The following is an 18,716-nucleotide window of genomic DNA, read 5'->3' as shown; positions in this document are numbered from 1 at the left end:
ATACATGCCAACTATCCCAGTTTAATTTCCCTTATCCCTTGAAGTTTTAGTCCCATTCTGTGTCCCCGATATCTCAGTGTAAAGGTCTGTTGCTGCTGCCCAGGTCTGCCCTATTGCCATGTACAGATGACTCACCTGTAGACCCTGTGCTTACATGTAAATAACCTGCATTGATATGTGAATAGTGACGGCATTAATATGTAAATAGTCATGGACCACAACATTGATATGTAAATAGAGGTGGCATTCATATGTATATCATGTTCCCCTGAGGTCATATCTACCATCACTTCTGCTGAATGCCTAATATCAGCCTGTTCTGCAAAGGTAAGCAAATTGGAGGTGGAACCCTTCTTCAAAAAAACATGGTGCCACAGCATTCCTGAATTTTGGTGCCAATGCATGAGGGTGTCATTAACAATTGATGGCACTGCTGTGTATCTGCTAAAGGGTAGCATGTTTCTGTGGTGTCAAGAAAGCGATTTTGCATGTATTCCCAACACACACAAATGTGAACACAGACTAAATGTCTCAGTTACATTGGTGGTCAGTGTAAATCTACTCATTACATTGGGGCTTTGTTGTACAATCATTTCATTCACACTAATGGTCAGTGTGAAGGTCCTTAAATTGGTGGTCAGTGTAAATCCCTCTTTACATTTGTAGCTACTGTCAATGCTCCTATTACATTAGTGGTCAGTGTAAATCCCCATTACATTGATGGCCAGTGTAGAAACTCCTCTTTATATTGGTAATCATTAAAAAAAATCCAAACTCGCATTTGTGGTCAGTTTTGAATCCTCCCTTACATTGGTGGTTCATGTAGAAGCCCGCTTTAAATTGGTGGTGAGTGTAAATCCCCCTTACATTGGTGGCCAGTGTATAAATCCCCCCTTTATTGGCTGTTGATGTAATTTGCATTAGTTGTCAGTGTAAATTCTTCATAACATTGGTAATCAGTGTATATTTCCCTTTACATTGGTGGTAAGTGCAGAACTGACCTTACACTGGTGGTCAGTGTAAATTCCCCTTTACATTGGTGGTCGATGTAAACCCCCCCTAACATTGGTGGTCGTGTAGAAGTGTCACCTTACATTGGGGGTCAATACAAATCTCCTTGACAATGGTTGCCAGTGTAAATCCCCCCTTACACGGAGGTCGTTGTATATTCTCCCTTACACTGATGGTTGGTGTGAATGCTCTTATTACATTGATGGTCAGTGTAAATCCCCCCTCACATTGGTGGTCATTGTAAATTCCCCATTACAGTGGAAGAATCCCCCACTATATATTTGCCAAAGATTTCCAGCTTTGCTCTACGTGATTCAGAATTTGCCACAGTGTACTGCCTCCTAACTAACTAATCAGTGAGCAGTAATGCTGTTCACTAACCTCTTACAACCAATCAGCGGTAAGGATATGCAGTAACCTCTAGGAACCAGTGAGCAGTAACGTGCAGTAACCACTAACAACCAATTAGTGAGCAGTATTGATATACAATAATCTCTAGCAACCAATTAACAAGCAGAAGTCATGTGCTGTAACCTCTAGAAAATAAACAGTGAGCCATAATGTGTGCTGTAACCTCTAACAGCCAGTCAGTAAGCGGTAATGATACACTGTAACCTCTGGCAACCGATCGCAATTGCTGCTTGATCTGATTCAGTAAACTTATTTTGAGTCTAGCTGCTATTTTATTGTATGTTTCAAAGCATGTGGAGAACAAAATTGCATGGAAGAGGTCAAAGAAAATGTTTGCCCAAGGTTCAGTGAATATTAAAGACGGCCCTGGTTGCCAGACTATTTATTTCAACAACAATCTTCCTGTGTTTAACTGCTTGGCGACCAGCCGCCACAGTTGTACTGCAGCAACATGGCTCGGCTGCATGAATCACCATCATGTTACGTTGGTAACATATTTGGTCACTAGGAGGTGCCTGAGCACCTCCCCTGCTTGCCCATGGAGCCGATGCGAGTGTCCAGCGGTTGCGATCACCACCGGTCTCCCGTGATCACTCGGGGCACACAGAGAACCGGGATCTGTGTGTGTAAAACACAGTTTCCGGTTCTCTGAGGGGAGGACAGAGTATGAACAGCGATCTGTCATCTCCCCTACACAGCCCCCCCCCCCCCTTCAGTTAGAACACACAATAGGGAACACATTAACTCCTTGATCGCCCCTAGTGGTTAACCCCTTCACTGCCAGTGACATGTTTACAGTAATCAATGCATTTTCATAACGCTGATCGCTGTAAAAATGACAGTGGTGCCAAAAATTTGTCAAAATTGTCCGTGTCTGTCATAATGTCACAGTCCCAATAAAAATTGCAGATCACCACCATTACTAGTAAAAAAATAAATAAATAATAAAAATACTATAAAACTATCCCCTATTTTGTAGACGCTATAACTTTTGCACAAACCAATCAATATACGCTTATTGCAATTTTTTTTTTTGTACCAAAAATATGTAGAAGAATACATATCGACCTAAACTGAGCAAAAATATAGTTTTTTTTAGATATTTTTGAGGGATATTTATTATAGTAAAAAGTAAAATATATTGTGTTTTTTTCAAAATTGCTGACCCATGAAAGGGAGTAATAAATTAATCTAAGCCCAAGAACAAAAATGATTGTTTCTTAGTATGCCAACATCCAGCGGTGGTTTCTGGTTACCTCAACTATTTGGTTTCTTCCTATGTCTATCCCTCCTGTTTAGTGCTAGTTAGTTTAGTCCTAGCTAGACCCTCCCCACTTCTTCCATGTTCCCTTAGGCCAGTGGTTCTCAACTCCTGTCCTCAGGATCCACTAATGGACCAGGTTTGCAAGATAACTGAAATACTTCACAGGTAATATGATTTGCTGCTCAGTGATTGCAGTATTCTAGTCTGCATCTCCCCAAGGTAATACTTAAAATCTGGCCTGTTAGTGGGTCTCGAGGACAGGAGTTGAGATCCACTGCCTCAGGTGGTGTTCTTCCCAGAGATAGGGCTCAGGAAATTCATTGGGGGTTATTTATGAAAGGCAAATCCACTTTGCACTGCAAGTGCACTTGGAAGTGTAGGCGCTCTAAATCTAAGGGGTAGATCTGAAATGAGTCGAAAGTTCTGCAGATTTTATCATCCAACCATGTGCAAGCTAAAATGCTGTTTTTTATTTTCCTTGCTGTCCCCCTCGGATCTACAGCGACTTTACTTCCAAGTGCACTTTCAGTGCAAAGTGGATTTTCCTTTAGTAAATAACCCCCATTGTCTTCTTAGCCCTTGTACACACGGTCGGAGTATCCGACGGACGAAGTTTTCAAACTTGTTGGTAAAATTTTCCGACAAAATGCTCCGATCGGACATACTCCGATCATGTGTAGAGAATTCCGATCGGACAAAGTGCCACGCATGCTCAGATCAAATTCCTACACCAAAGCTATTGGCTACTAGCGTGAACATAGTCCCGTCGTAACGAAATAACGTAATCACGTCGGATTTTCAGACAACTTTGTCCGACCGTGTGTATGCAACAGTTTCGGACAAAATCTGACGGACAAAATCCGACTGATTTGGTTGTCGGAATCTCCGACCTTGTGTACAAGGGCTAACACTTCAAAAGACTGGAAAACAATCCTCTGTACTGCAATTTTCTGCAGTAAAATTGCATTGGATCCAATCTCTGTGTCTTATTCAAGAGTTAATCTGCCTGTGGATGGTGATAAGTCAGCAGGTGACTATAATGTCCGGACAAACTTGGTCTAAGGAGATACTGTATGCCAATGTATAAAGCTGCATTTAAAACAGAATGCAAAAAAGATTATATGCTGGCTACGCTAACTTTTATACTTTATAACCTTATACCCAAAAAATACACCACTATGTAAAATATCTCTGTAAAAAAAATATCAGAAAAAACCACTGTGAAAAAATAAAAAATAATATATATATATATATATATATATATATATATCTATATATATATATATATATATATATATATCACTATAGAACAAACCACTGTAAATAAATAAATATATATATATATATATATATATATATATACCACTGTGAAAAATAAATAAAAATAATACTGTATTTATACATGCATGTATCTAAGTAATCCACCCGTGTCTATATTTCATGTGCAACTTTTGTCGCCATTTATACAGAAAATGTTCAACGTTTAGGTTGGTATCTGAAAACCAACATATAAATAAATCCTCCTTTTAAACTTTCTGCTGTGAAAAAAATCCCAAAACTTGAAGTATCAACTATTCAGTTATTAAAATCATTAAATGGAAAAACTCCAAACTCATATGCAACCTTCCCTGCGTAGAAAAAAAAAAGGTGAAACCTCTAAGACGCACACCCTGGATCAGACAATCAATGAATAAATAAATAATAAATACAAATTAATAAATTAATGAAGAGCAGCCCCTAGTGTAACCAAAGGTCAAAAATATGAAATGGAAATTAATTGTAAATTAATTTCACACCGCAGTCAAATACCTATGAAATAATAATAATCAATAATGGTGAATGTAGCAATAAAAAAAGTCCATGAACCACCACCAACAATTTTTCAATCATGTGCACAGTTATGTATACAAATGCAGTGAAGGGAAAAAGGTGCCGTCTTCCACTGGCTTAGACAAACATCCTACTCACCAGACCAATCAGACACCCATGACAGATGTCAAATAAGCAGAGATGTGTTTAAAGATGTGTCCACCGGGAGCATGGGAGGCTCCTTATTGGCAACACCTCTGAGAGACGCCCCAGGGGATGAAGAGGGGGGAGAAAGAACAAAAAAAAAAGAGGGATCAATAGACAAGGGGAATTTTAATCTCAGCAATGAAGTTTTTACTACAAACAAATGAGTTTTGGAACTTGGTCTCAAATACACACCAGACAGAGGTTTAGGTTTAATGCTTTCATTGATACCGAAAGGTTCATTAGAAAGCTTAATATTAAAAAAAATATTGCTCAGAGAAATCCCATGTAGAATCTATGAATAATGAACCCAGGAAGTATCAGGATAGTGGGTTAAAAATCTACTCTACTTTCAACCCCAAGAAATCCTCTAATCAGTTTTTAGAGGTTTTCAAGTCCATAGTGGAACAGGACATTAAACTTGTTAGAACTAAAATAAGTAGGAAAGGGAATATAAAAAAAGGGTTGGAAGCATTCGAAAATAAGAAAAATATTGTCATACTTATGGCTGACAAAGGGGGAGGGATTGCCGTTTTAAAGAAAAAAGATTATGCTAAGGAATTGAATAGTTTGGTGGGAGACAAAATACGTATAACAAATTGGGAGGTAAGATAGCCCCAGGTGACGTCTTCTAGGACGAAATGCGTTGGGACTCCACTGCAGCCATGTTTTTATTGAAAAGCGCTTGATCTACTGTATACATGTGAGTTTATTACTTTTTATTAAATTTCCTTTTAAAACGGAATTACGCTATTTGGTCCCTATTTCCCTTTACATGTGTCCAACCATTTCAATTGGTGTGTATGGCTGGAGATAACCTACTGCCCGGTACACGAACGGAACGGTTATACTTGAAATTCCCTTGGAGAATTTACGTTTGAGAAAATATACATACAAAAATACAAGCTTTTGTGATCCTTCGAATGTATATTCGTTTGGATCCAGTATATCTGGTAAGCCTACACCTCGTCTGGTGAAGGGAATATCATGTGGTGTCTGCATGATCTTTACATGTAAAGAAGGTGGACAGTGATTTTCTACATACATGTGGATCGGATTATCACATACAAGAGACTTTGCATCTCTTTCTTTTTTTGGACTTTCTTTCACCTGCTATTTTTCACTTACCTGTAATTTTCACTATACACATGATTTATAGGAAACTTTTTTTTCTTTAGGTTACTTTTTTTTCTTATTTCACACTATTAATGTTTAAAACACATATGCATATGTTTTATATATGAGTGTATATTATCCTACATGAGAATGTTATAATATGCCTGGTTTGAGCGCTACACTTTTGTATAGAATTTACACGTTACACTTCTAAATATCCTTGTGGTGTGTTAGCAGCTTTTTATTATTTTAAAGGATAGCACAGTGTTTGTTATTGCTTGATAGTTTGTAACAAATTGGGAGGTAAGCCTGGTAATAAGTTAAAGGTCCATCTTACGAAACTGTTCAAAAAGCCCAAACCAAGGGCATTGTTACAAAAAAGAAAGCTAGGTATCTGGTTCTGGAGGCGCCAAGACTATCGGTCATTTATCAGCTTCCTAAAATACACAAGTCTATGTCCCCCTGGGAGACCCATTTTGAGTGACATTGATTTTATCTTCTCCAGGGTGGGAGAGTACATAGACTATTTCTTGCAGCCCATAGTTCAAGCTTGCCTTTCATGTCTTAGGGATAGTAAACATTTGATTAATTTGGTACAGGGTATAATCACATCATGGATGACACGGTGCTTGTTACTATTGATGTGCAATCATTGGATAAAAGTTAGGATGAGCTGAACCTCCACGCACCAGAACTTGCGAATAGGCAAAAAATTCAGACGAACACACGAACACCGTTAAAGTCTGGACACGAACATGAAAAATCAAATTTCTCATTTTAAAGGCTTATATGCAAGTTATTGTCATAAAAGGTGTTTGGGGGGCCTGGGTCCTGCCTCAGGGGACATGTATCAATGCAAAAAAAAGTTTAGAAATTGCAGTTTTTTTCAGGAGTAGTGATTTTAATAATGTTTAAAATGAAACAATAAAAATGAAATATTCTTTTAAATATCATGCCTGGGGGGTGTCTATAGTATGCCTGTAAATCAGCGCAGTTTTCCCATGTTTAGAACAGTACCACAGCAAAATTACATTTCTAAAGGGAAAAAAAGTAATTTACAACTGATTGTGGCTGTAATGAATTGTCAGGTCTCGGCAATATAGATAAAACTCATTGAAAAAAACACGTCCCCCCCCCCAGTCCATTACCAGGCCCTTTGGATCTGGTATAAATATTAAGGGGAACCCCAAACCAAAAATTCTAAGAAAATTGCGTGGGGTCCCCCCAAAATCCATACAAGGCCCTTCAGGTTTTGGTATGGATTTTAAGTGGAACCCTACACCAAAATAAAAAAAAATGGCGTAGGGCCCCCAAAATCCATACCAGACCCTTATCTGAGCACGCAACCTGGTAGGCCACAGGAAAAGAGGGGGGATGAGAGAGCGCCCCCCCTCCTGAACCGTACCAGGCAACATGCCCTCAACATGGGGAGGATGCTTTGGGGTCCCCCTCATGTTGAGGGGGACAAGGGCCTCATCCCCACAACCCTTGCCTTGTGGTTGTAGGGGTCTGCGGGCGAGGAGCTTATCGGAATCTGGAAGGCCCCTTTAACAAGGGGACCCCCAGATCCCGATCTCCCCCCCATGTGAATTTGTAATGGGCACATTGTACCCCTACCATTCCACAAAAAAAGTACGAAAAAAAAGTAAAAAAGACAGAAGAAACTTTGGGACAAGTCCTTTATTAAAACATTCCAGAGGTGACTTTGCACAAACAGTACATTGATGACATCGTCATCTTCTGGAATGGCAGTATGGAGAAATTATCTGATTTTCTCACGCAGATTAACATCAATGAATTTGGGCTAAGATTTACTGGAACATGGGACTTAAACCATATTCATTTTTTGGATTTGGTACTTACCAAGTCAATTTTCTCTGAGCACAAGTCACATGTCACAAGTCGGATCAATTAAGATGCTGATCCGACTTGGATGCGACTTACAATTCTATGGGCTGAAATCGGACAGAAGTCTGACCAAAGTAGTGCAGGAACCTTTTCCAAAGTTGCACCTACAAAAGTTGGACCAGTTAAGACAGCTCTCATAGGGAAACAATGATTTTTACATTTCATGCAACTTGTGCTCTCAAAGTCAGAGCGATTGTCGCACCAGTGTGAATCGAGCCTCAGAGATTACCTATTCACAATTTAGCAACTTATGCCGCGTACACACGACCGGACTTTTTGAGGGACTAGGTCCGACGGCCTTTCCGACGGACTTTCAGTGGAGTTCTGACGGACTTTGCGAATGAACGGACTTGGCCACACACAATCACACCAAAGTCAGATGGATTTGAACGTGATGACATACGACCGGACTAGAATAAGGAAGTTCATAGCCAGTAGCCAATAGCTGCCCTAGCGTCGGTTTTTATCCGTCGGACTAGCACAAACATGAACGGATTTCTCGGTCTGGCGGTGTTCCGGTGGAAAAATGTAAAACATGTTCTATTTCTAAAGTCCGCTGGATTTTTGGCAAGCAAAGGTCCGATGGAGCCCACACAAGATTGAATTGTCTGACGGACTTGTTCCATCGGACCTTTGCTGTCAAAAAGTCCAGTCGTGTGTACGCGGCATTACAGTATATTCAGGAGGCTGTGTGAAATAACAAAGAGATACCACTGCTTAGATCAAGCAGTTTCTATTATTCACATGTGATCTAACGCATGCACATGAGGTTTTGGATGTGTCTTCTGCTGTGTATATATACAGTATTATAACAGAATGTCTGTCAAAAGTATTGAGAAAAAAAGTCTGAACATTCACCGCATACTTGGAAGGTTCCCATAGAGATGATGTCATTCTGGAAAGTGTAATATCTGCTGTGTAGAAAAACTATACCTATTCATTAATTTGGCAAGTTTCCTTGGATACGTTTAATGTTATTTTAATGGAAAGTCACATTTATGCATCCATTTAGGCACATTGATTTCTACCTTTAGAAAACTACAAGAGGGAGCGGATACAAGACCAGTCACCCTGCACAAGGAGTGAGAACATTGGTGATCGGTTCTTTTTTACAGGAAGCTCTGACCTACTGCATGAATCTTACCCACTTCAGCCCCGGAAGGATTTACCCCCTTCCTGACCAGAGAATTTTTTGCTATTTGGCACTGCTTTGCTTTAACTGACAATTGCACGGTCATGCGACATTGCACCCAAACAAAATTGACATGCTTTTTTTCCCCACAAATATAACTTTCTTTTGGTGGTATTTGATCACCTCTGCGTTTTTTTTTTTTTTTTGCACTAAAAAAAAGCAATATTTTTTACTTTTTGCTATAATAAATATCTCCAAAAAATATATAAAAAAACTAATTTCTTCCTCAGTTTAGGCCGATATGTATTTTTCTACATATTTTGGGTAAAAAAATTGCAATAAGAATTTATTGATTGGCTTGCGCAAAAGTTATAGCATCTACTAAATAGGGGATAGACTTATTGCATTTTTATTAGTAATAGCGGCGATCCGCGATTTTTATTGTGACTGCGACATTGCAGCAGATACATCGGACACTTTTGACACTATTTTGGGACCAGCGACATTTATACAGTGATCAGTGCTATAAAACCCACAAGACAAAGGCACAATGAGCTAGTATGCATCACATACCTAGAGGCGATTCAGTTCGCATTGTGCGCTATACAAGTATTTCATTCATTCATTCATTCATTCATTCACATACTAGCTCATTATGAAATCCTTACTTTAGAATGAAGCTGTTGAAGCAGTCCCCATACACCCTTGTGACTGGCGACATGTCTCCCAGAGTTATGTCTCCAACGATGACATCGCTCCTGCACATGGCCGCGGGCACTGACGGTCACGGCACAGCTACTGAAGAAACGGTCCAAGCGAGCCGTTTCTTCAGTGTGCATGTCCTGATGATGTCCTGATGATGTCGACACATGCGGATACAGTGAATATCTCCTACAGTGCGCATTTAGGAGATATTCACAGTACCTACAGGTAGGGATGAGCTTCATGTTCGAGTCGAACATACGTTCGACTCGAACATCGGCTGTTCGCCGTTCGGCGAATACCGAATGTTATGGGCCGTTCGCACCAAATTCGTGTGGCGCTCACGGCCCACAATGCACTGCGCCATCGCAGTGCATTGCTGGCTCATGATTGGCCAAGCATGCACTGTGACCCCGCATGCTTGGCCAATCACAGCGCCGGCAGCGAGGAGAGCCATGATTGGCCACAGGCAGGATGCCTGTGGCCAATCATAGCTCAGGCTGTGTGGTACACGCCCCACACTAGATAAGGCCGCCAGCACAGCGGCCTTGTGTAGTGTGTTGGCGTCTGTAGGAGTTAGTGGGTGTTCTGTGTACCTTCAATACAGTATACACCGTTCGTTATCGGCCGATTTTGTGTTCTTGCTCTTCTGTAGTGCAGTACACACCATTATATCCACCTATATAGCTAGCTATATTGCACTTTTTAAATAGAGCTTGCAGTCAGTTGTAGGAGATTGTGCGTGCTGTCTGCGTGCCCTGACCACAGAATACACCGTTATATCCACCTATATAGCTAGCTATATTGCTCTTTTTAAATAGAGCTTGCAGTCAGTTGTAGGAGATTGTGCGTGCTGTCTGCGTGCCCTGACCGCAGAATACACCGTTATATCCACCTATATACTGTAGCTAGCTATCTTGCTCTTTTTAAATAGAGCTTGCAGTCAGCAATAGGAGATTGTGCGTGCTGTCTGCGTGCCCTGACCGCAGAATACACCATTATATCCACCTAAATAGCTAGCTATATTGCTCTTTTTAAATAGAGCTTGCAGTCAGTTGTAGGAGATTCTGCGTGCCCTGACTGCAGAATACACCGTTATATCCACCTATATAATGTAGATAGCTATCTTGCTCTTTTTAAATAGAGCTTGCGGTCAGCTGTAGGAGATTGTGCGTGCTGTTTGCGTGCCCTGACCGCAGAATACACCGTTATATCCACCTATATAATGTAGATAGCTATCTTGCTCTTTTTAAATAGAGCTTGCGGTCAGCTGTAGGAGATTGTGCGTGCTGTTTGCGTGCCCTGACCGCAGAATACACCGTTATATCCACTTATATAGCTAGCTATATTGCTCTTTTTAAATAGAGCTTGCAGTCAGCTGTAGGAGATTGTGCGTGCTGTCTGCGTGCCCTGACCGCAGAATACACCGTTATATCCACCTATATACTGTAGTTAGCTATCATGCTCTTTTTAAATAGAGCTTGCAGTCAGCTGTAGGAGATTGTGCGTGCTGTCTGCGTGCCCTGACCGCAGAATACACCGTTATATACACCTATATAGCTAGCTATCTTGCTCTTTTTAAATAGAGCTTGTAGTCAGTTGTAGGAGATTGTGCGTGCTGTCTGCGTGCCCTGACCGCAGAATACACCGCTATATCCAACTATATAGCTAGCTATCTTGCTCTTTTTAAATAGAGCTTGCAGTCAGTTGTAGGAGATTGTGCGTGCTGTCTGCGTGCCCTGACCTCAGTATACACCGTTATATCCACCTACATAGCTCTTCTCTAATTAAGCCATCTGCCATCTGCAGGAGTGGGTGTTGTGTGTGTCTCCAGCACAATATACACTACCCAATTGCTGGTTTTCCCATCTCCCTTCAGGCCATTACCATGTCTGGAAGGCCAGCAAGGAGAGGCAGACAGGCGCAAGCCGATAAAAGATGGCAAGCAGGCTCTGTGTCTAGAGACAACAGTGCTGGTCGTGGACGCGGTGCATCGTCATCATCAGCACGTGGCCATGGGACACACTTGTCCTTCTTTTCGGGAGCTGGACATGTTGAGCTGCAACATGCCGAAGACTTGGTAGAGTGGATGACCAAGCCCTCTTCATCCTCCTCATCCTCTCTCACCCAGGCTCAGGGTACTAGCAAAGCAGCTGCCAACACATCGTCTTCCCTCCTCTCAATGTCATCATCAGTGACTCCTTCCCTAGACCCACCATGTCCTCCTGAGGAGTCTCCTGAACTCTTTGAGCACAGTGTTGGGTACATGCTCCAGGAGGATGCCCAGTGTTTTGTAGGCTCGGATGATGATACTCAGCTAGAGGAAGGCAGTAGCGTGAGTGCAGAGAGAGGGGATGCTCAAGAAGGACAGCAATCTGGCAGTCATGTTCCACAAGCTGCAGCATACTGCCAGGTTTGCTCCAGCGATGAAGAGGGAGGGGATGATGAGGGCACTGACTCCATGTGGGTGCCTGGTAGGAGAGAGGAGGAGGAGGAGGAGGAGGCACATGTCCAAAGAGGCAGGATGCCCTCCGGGGGCCAGCTTAGGGGCAGCACACTGACTGAATCACACAGCAGAGCTCCGCCTGTGCAGGGCGCTGCCTCTGCGCGTTATTCTAAAAGTTCTTTGGTGTGGGCCTTTTTTGAGACGAGTGCATCAGATCGCACCGCTGCTATTTGCAACATATGTCTCAAGCGTATTTCGCGTGGCCAAAACATCAGCCGCTTGGGCACCACATGCTTGACCAGACATATGTTGACCTGCCATGCAGCTCATTGGCAAGCGTACCTCAAAGACCCACACCAAAGAACAAAGCAGACCTCTCCTTGCTCCTCATCAGCTGGGATCTCCAACCCCACTAGACCTTCAGTCCTCTCTGAAACCTGCTCTGAGAGGAATGAAGGTGTAGAATTAGGTGTGTCACAGCCAAGTGCTTCCGGGCACTCTGCTAGCAGTACACCCACGTCCGATTATAGCAGGCAAATGTCCCTGCCCCAGCTGCTGGACCGACAAAAGAAGTTCACTCCCAGCCATCCACATGCCCAGCGGTGGAATGCTAGCTTGGCTAAATTGCTATCACTTCAACTGCTGCCTTTTCAGTTGGTAGACTCAGCCCCCTTCCGTGAGTTTGTACAATGTGTGGTTCCTCAGTGGCAGGTCCCCAAACGCCACTTTTTCTCACGGAAGGCGATTCCGGCTCTCTACCGGCATGTGGAAGGCAATGTCCTTGCCTCGCTGGACAGGGCGGTCAGCGGTAAGGTGCATATTACCGCTGACTCATGGTCCAGCAGGCATGGACAGGGACGTTACCTGTCTTTCACGGCCCATTGGGTCACTCTTCTGGCAGCTGGGAAGGATGCAGGACAAGGTGCAGTAGTGTTGGAGGTTGTTCCGCCACCACGCCTCCACAATGTTACTATTGGTTGTGACACACCTCTTTTCTCCACCCCCTCCTCTTCTTCTTCCTCCATGGCCTCTTCCAGTGCTCTGTCCTCAGAACCAGCGGTGCTCCGTAGGCGTTCCAGGGGCTACGCAAGTACGCAGGCAAAACAATGCCATGCCGTGCTTGCGCTGGTTTGTTTGGGGGACAGGAGCCACACTGGGGCAGATGTTTTGTCAGCTCTGCAGGGGCAGGCCGAGAGGTGGTTGACGCCACGCCAGCTTAAGCCAGGAATGGTGGTTTGCGACAATGGCACCAACCTCCTCTCCGCCCTCTGACAGGGACAACTGACCCATGTGCCCTGTGTGGCTCACGTCCTTAACCTGGTGGTGCAGCGGTTCTTGGGCAGGTACCCGGGCTTACAGGATGTCCTGAAGCAGGCCAGGAAAGTCCGTGTGCATTTCCACCAGTCATTTAATGCCTGTGCTCGGCTGGCTGAGCTCCAAAAGGAGTTGAACCTGCCCAAGAACCGCTTTATATGTGACATGCCCACCAGGTGGAACTCAACGTTGGCCATGCTGCAGCGACTGCACACGCAGCAGAGGGCCTTCAATGAGCACCTGTTCGACTACGGCACCAGGACAGGGTCAGGGGAGCTCGGTTTTTTCTCACCACACCAGTGGGGCATGATCAGGGATGCATGCACTGTCCTGTCACCGTTTGAGGAGGCCACAAGGATGGTGAGCAGTGACAGTACATGCATCAGTGACAGTGTACCTCTTGTCCACCTCTTGGAGCATACACTGCATGGAATAATGGACAGGGTACTTTAGGCAGAACAGAGGCAGGAAGAGGAGGACTTACTTGCCTCTCAAGGCCCCCTTTATCCAGACAGTGTTCCTGCTGTGCCACCCATCACACAGGAAGTGGAGGAGGAGGAGGAGGAGGATGATTGTGTCAGCATGGAGGTGGAGGCTGGCACTCAGCATCAGCAGCAGCAGCAGTCTTGTAGGGATGATTTACAGTCCCAAGAAACACGTGGACGTGTACGTGGCTGGGAGGAGGTAGCTGTGGATCATGTTGTCCTTAGTGACCCAGAGGACTCCGGACCGAATGCCTCAGCTAACCTACGCTGCATGGCCTCCCTGATCCTGCAAAGCCTGCGGAAGAATCCCCGTATTCTTCGGATCAAGGAGAGGGACCATTACTGGCTGGCCACTCTCCTTGATCCACGGTACAAGGGTAAGGTTGCCGACCTTATCTTGCCATCGCAGAGGGAGCAGAGGATGAGACATCTCCGTGAGGCTTTGCAGAAAGGTCTGTGCAACGCGTTTCCAGAGACTGGGAGGTTACAAACTCCTGGTCCTGGACAACGTGTTGCTGAGGCATTGGTCAGAAGGAGCGGTGGAGAAGGTGGCCGTCTGATCGATGCGTTCAGACAATTTTTTAGTCCGCAGCCCCAAGGTATGATCGGTTCCAGCAACCATAGCCAGCGTCTGATTTACATGGTGCAGGAATACCTAGGGGCAAGGTCAGACTTGGACACCTTCCCCACCGAAAATCCTCTGGCTTACTGGGATTTGAGGATGGATCACTGGCCAGAGCTTGCACAGTATGCAATTGAGCTACTGGCCTGTCCTGCATCCAGCGTTCTTTCGGAACGCACCTTCAGTGCTGCTAGTGGCTTTGTTACCGATCACAGGGTGCGCCTGTCCACCAACTCAGTTGATCGACTGACCTTCATCAAGATGAATCAGTCTTGGATCACCATCAGCTATCAAGCACCTGAAGCTGATGTAACCGAATATATTTTTTTTTGAAATATCACATCCCTTCAAGACTGCCTATGCTGATGCTGATTGGCTGTCCTGTTATGTTGATTGTCTATCCTCTTCCTCCTCCGCTGATATGTTGGAAGAACATTTTTGGTTCTGGGTGATGCCACCAGCCCAATTTTTCAGCCCCTGTTTAACAGGGGCGTTTAATTACAATTTTTGATGCAATGCTTTGCAGCAGGGCTCATTCCTGCACCACAACTAGAGTATATGGGAGAGGTTGCAGTGTCGTGGCACCAGTGCCTAAGGCCCAATTTTTCAGCCCCTTTTTAACAGGGGCGTTTAATTACAATTTTTGATGCAATGCTTTGCAGCCGGGCTCATTCCTGCACTACAACTAGAGTATATGGGAGAGGTTGCAGTGTCTTGGCACCAGCACCAGTGCCTAAGGCCCAATTTTTCAGCCCCTGTTTAACAGGGGCATGTAATCACAATTCTATATAATTCTATATATTCTAGATATAATATTTCACAGCAGGGCCCGTTCCTGTGCCCACCGAGAGTAACTGTGAGGACTTATAGTGTTTTGGCACCAGCACCACAACCACCAAAGGCCCAATTTTTCTACCACTGTTCAACAATGGCATGTAATTGCAATTCTTGATATAATCGTTCACAGCAGGGCGCTCCAGCGCCCACCAAGAGTCCCTTTGAGGGCTTACAATGTTGTGGCAACACCAACACCTTGTTCTGCCATTTCTGCAGAGCATATAGGGCAGGCCCCTACTTTCAAACATCCAACTTACAAACGTCTCCTACTTGCAAACGGAAGGAGACAACAGGAAGTGAGATGAAAAAAGACGGATGGCAAAACAAATTATACAGAGGTGATAACCCTTCCCTATGTTTTCCAAAAAGCTTAAAAATAGATTTTTTGACTGGAGCTACACTTTAAAAATGTACCAGTTGAAAATTACAAACAAATTCAACTTAACACAACAAACCTACACAGTCCCTGTCTTGTTTGCACCGCCTGTATTCTGCTGTTCTGAGTATATAGAGCCTGGGGGCCACATGTATTTCCTTTTTTTAATATGGGTACGGGGTTCCCCTTAATATCCGTACAAGACCCAAAGGGGCTGGTAATGGGCAGGGGGGGCTACCCATGCCATTTTTCTCAATGATTTTCATCCATGTTTGCGGGACCAGATATAACATTAAAACCGCAAGCAGTTTTAAATGACGTTATTTCCGTTAAATGTCATTTTGTGCAGGGACTGTTCTAAACACGGGAAACACGTGGCACTTCACAGGCATACTATAGACACCCCCCAGGCACGATATTTAAAGGAATATTTCACTTTTTTTTCACTTTAATCGTCATTAAAAACGGCCATTTTTAAAAACATTTTAGGCATTGACCCATGTCCCCTGGGGCAGGAGCCAGGTCCCCAAACCCTTTTTAGGACAGTATCTTGCATATTAGCCATTAAAATTAGCACTTTTAATTTTGAACGTTCGAGTCCCATAGACTTCAATGGGGTTCTAAAGTTCGTACGAATTTTGGGTCCGTTCGAAAGTTCTGGTGCGAACCGAATCGGGGGGGGGGGGGGGGGGGTTCGGCTCATCCCTACCTACAGGTAAGCCTTATTATAGGTTTAGCGCCGGTACTCCTGAAGAGTACGCGCTATGTCTGTAAATTTAGTTTTTCCCAAGACTATAGTTGAGTCTTGGGGTTAATTGTTCTAAATTGTGGTTTTGGCATCAGTTTGGCTGGGCTGTACTAACATTCTGCCTGGTCATAGGTGTAGGTAGCACCTTTGACAGGCATTCTAGTTGGACGCATTGGGTACCAATCTCTCTCTCTGAGCCAATCAGTGGGTGCGTTGTCTCGCTGTGTTTTCCGGAAGAGGGTACTTAAGGTGCTGAAGTCACGTGGTTCTGGGTTCCGGTCCAGAAGTATGTTCTGACTCCATGGTCCTGGTCCTCCTGACCAGCCCCCAGGGGCCCTCATGGCCTGGGGTGCGGATCCATCCGTTTCCGAGTCTCGGAACTGGATAGTCCGAGGCATAGTAACTGGAAGGAGGGTTCTAGAGTGGCCTGGTGCCGTCTCGGCTTTTGGAGAGGCCCAGCAACTCGTCATGCAACCAGGGGAGGACTCTTCGGAAGAGGGCCACGCATGAGGCTGGTTGCTCGGTAAGAGCCTGGATGCTGAGCTGTATGGACACTAATTGAATCCACATTTCTTACGGTATTGCCAGACCGACTGCAAGATACTGGTACTGTAAGACAGTTCCTATTCTCGTCCTTCGGTTACTAAACTAAGTTCCTGTGCGAGACTTTCTGTGTTCGTCTAAAAGTTTGCAACCAAGTCTGTGGCAGAGACATTGCTAAGTTTGAGTCATTTGTCGGCTGCTAAGTCCATAAACCAGGATTTATCCGACAGTGGAAATATCCAGTTGCGAGTGGCTATTCCATGGATTACCTAGAGAGAGACATTTATTAAGTGTCAGCAGTTTCAAAGTGCCGGAGCTTCCATACCTATACCCTCTATTCCCAATTGAGAGACTGTGTTTCTGTTCAATGTTTTAAGCAAATAAAAATTCCTAAGGGAATTCAAGTGTCGGTCTCTGCAGTTATTGGGCCATCAACCTTGGGAACCCCCAGGCAAGAATGACGAGTTACAAGGTGGAGGAGGTAAACGGTAGGCCCAAGAAAACCAGCCGCTCCTTCGGGAGTCAGTGCTACATAGGCTTACAGTGGTGTGAAAAAGTGTTTGCCCCCTTCCTCATTTCCTGTTCCTTTGCATGTTTGTCACACTTAAGTGTTTCGGAACATCAAACCAATTTAAACAATAGTCAAGGACAACACAAGTAAACACAAAATGCAATTTGTAAATGAAGGTGTTTATTATTAAAGGTGAAAAAAAATCCAAACCATCATGGCCCTGTGTGAAAAAGTGATTGCCCCCCTTGTTAAAACATACTATAACTGTGGTTGTCCACACCTGAGTTCAATTTCTCTAGCCACACCCAGGCCTGATTATTGCCACACCTTCACAATCAAGGCATCACTTAAATAGGAGCTGCTTGACACAGTAAGGTCCACCAGAAGATCCTTAAAAGCTACACATCATGCCGAGACCCAAAGAAATTCAGGAACAATTGAGAAAGAAAGTAATTGAGATCTATCAGTCTGGAAAGGGTTATAAAGCCATTTCCAAAGCTTTGGGAATCCAGCAAACCACAGTGAGAGCCATTATCCACAAATGGCGAAGACATGGAACAGTGGTGAACCTTCCCAGGAGTGGCCGGCCACCCAAAATTACCCCAAGAGCACAGCGACGACTCATCCAAGAGGTCACAAAAGACCCCACAACAACGTCCAAGGAACTGCAGGCCTCACTTGCCTCAGTTAATGTCAGCGTTCATGCCTCCACCATCAGGAAAAGACTGGGCAAAAATGGCCTGCATGGCAGAGTTCCAAGGAGAAAACCACTGCTGAGCAAAAAGAACATCAAAGCTCGTCTCAATTTCTCCACAACACATCTTGATGATCCCCAAGACTTTTGGGACAACATTCTGTGGACCGATGAGACAAAAGTGGAACTCTTTGGAAGGTGTGTGTCCAAGTATATCTGGCGTAGAAGGAACACTGCATTTCATAAAAAGAACATTATACCAACAGTAAAATATGGTGGTGGTAGTGTGATGGTCTGGGGCTGTTTTGCTGCTTCAGGACCTGGAAGACTTGCCGTGATAAAAGGAACTATGAATTCTGCTGTCTACCAAGAGATCCTGAAGGAGAATGTCCGACCATCTGTTCGTGTACTCAAGCTGAAACGAACTTGGGTTCTGCAGCAGGACAATGATCCTAAACACACCAGCAAGTCCACCACCGAATGGCTGAAGAAAAACAAAATGAAGACTTTGGAGTGGCCTAGCCAAAGTCCTGACCTGAATCCTATTGAGATGTTGTGGTATGACCTTAAAAAGGCCGTTCAT

This window comes from Lithobates pipiens, unplaced genomic scaffold, assembly GCF_037356315.1.
Source record: "Lithobates pipiens isolate NorthernLeopardFrog02 unplaced genomic scaffold, aLitPip1_a1.2 Scaffold_23, whole genome shotgun sequence".
NCBI classification, from domain to species: Eukaryota; Metazoa; Chordata; class Amphibia; order Anura; family Ranidae; genus Lithobates; species Lithobates pipiens.
The sequence above is the reverse complement of the archived record's forward strand: the minus strand, read 5'-3'. Positions refer to the sequence as shown.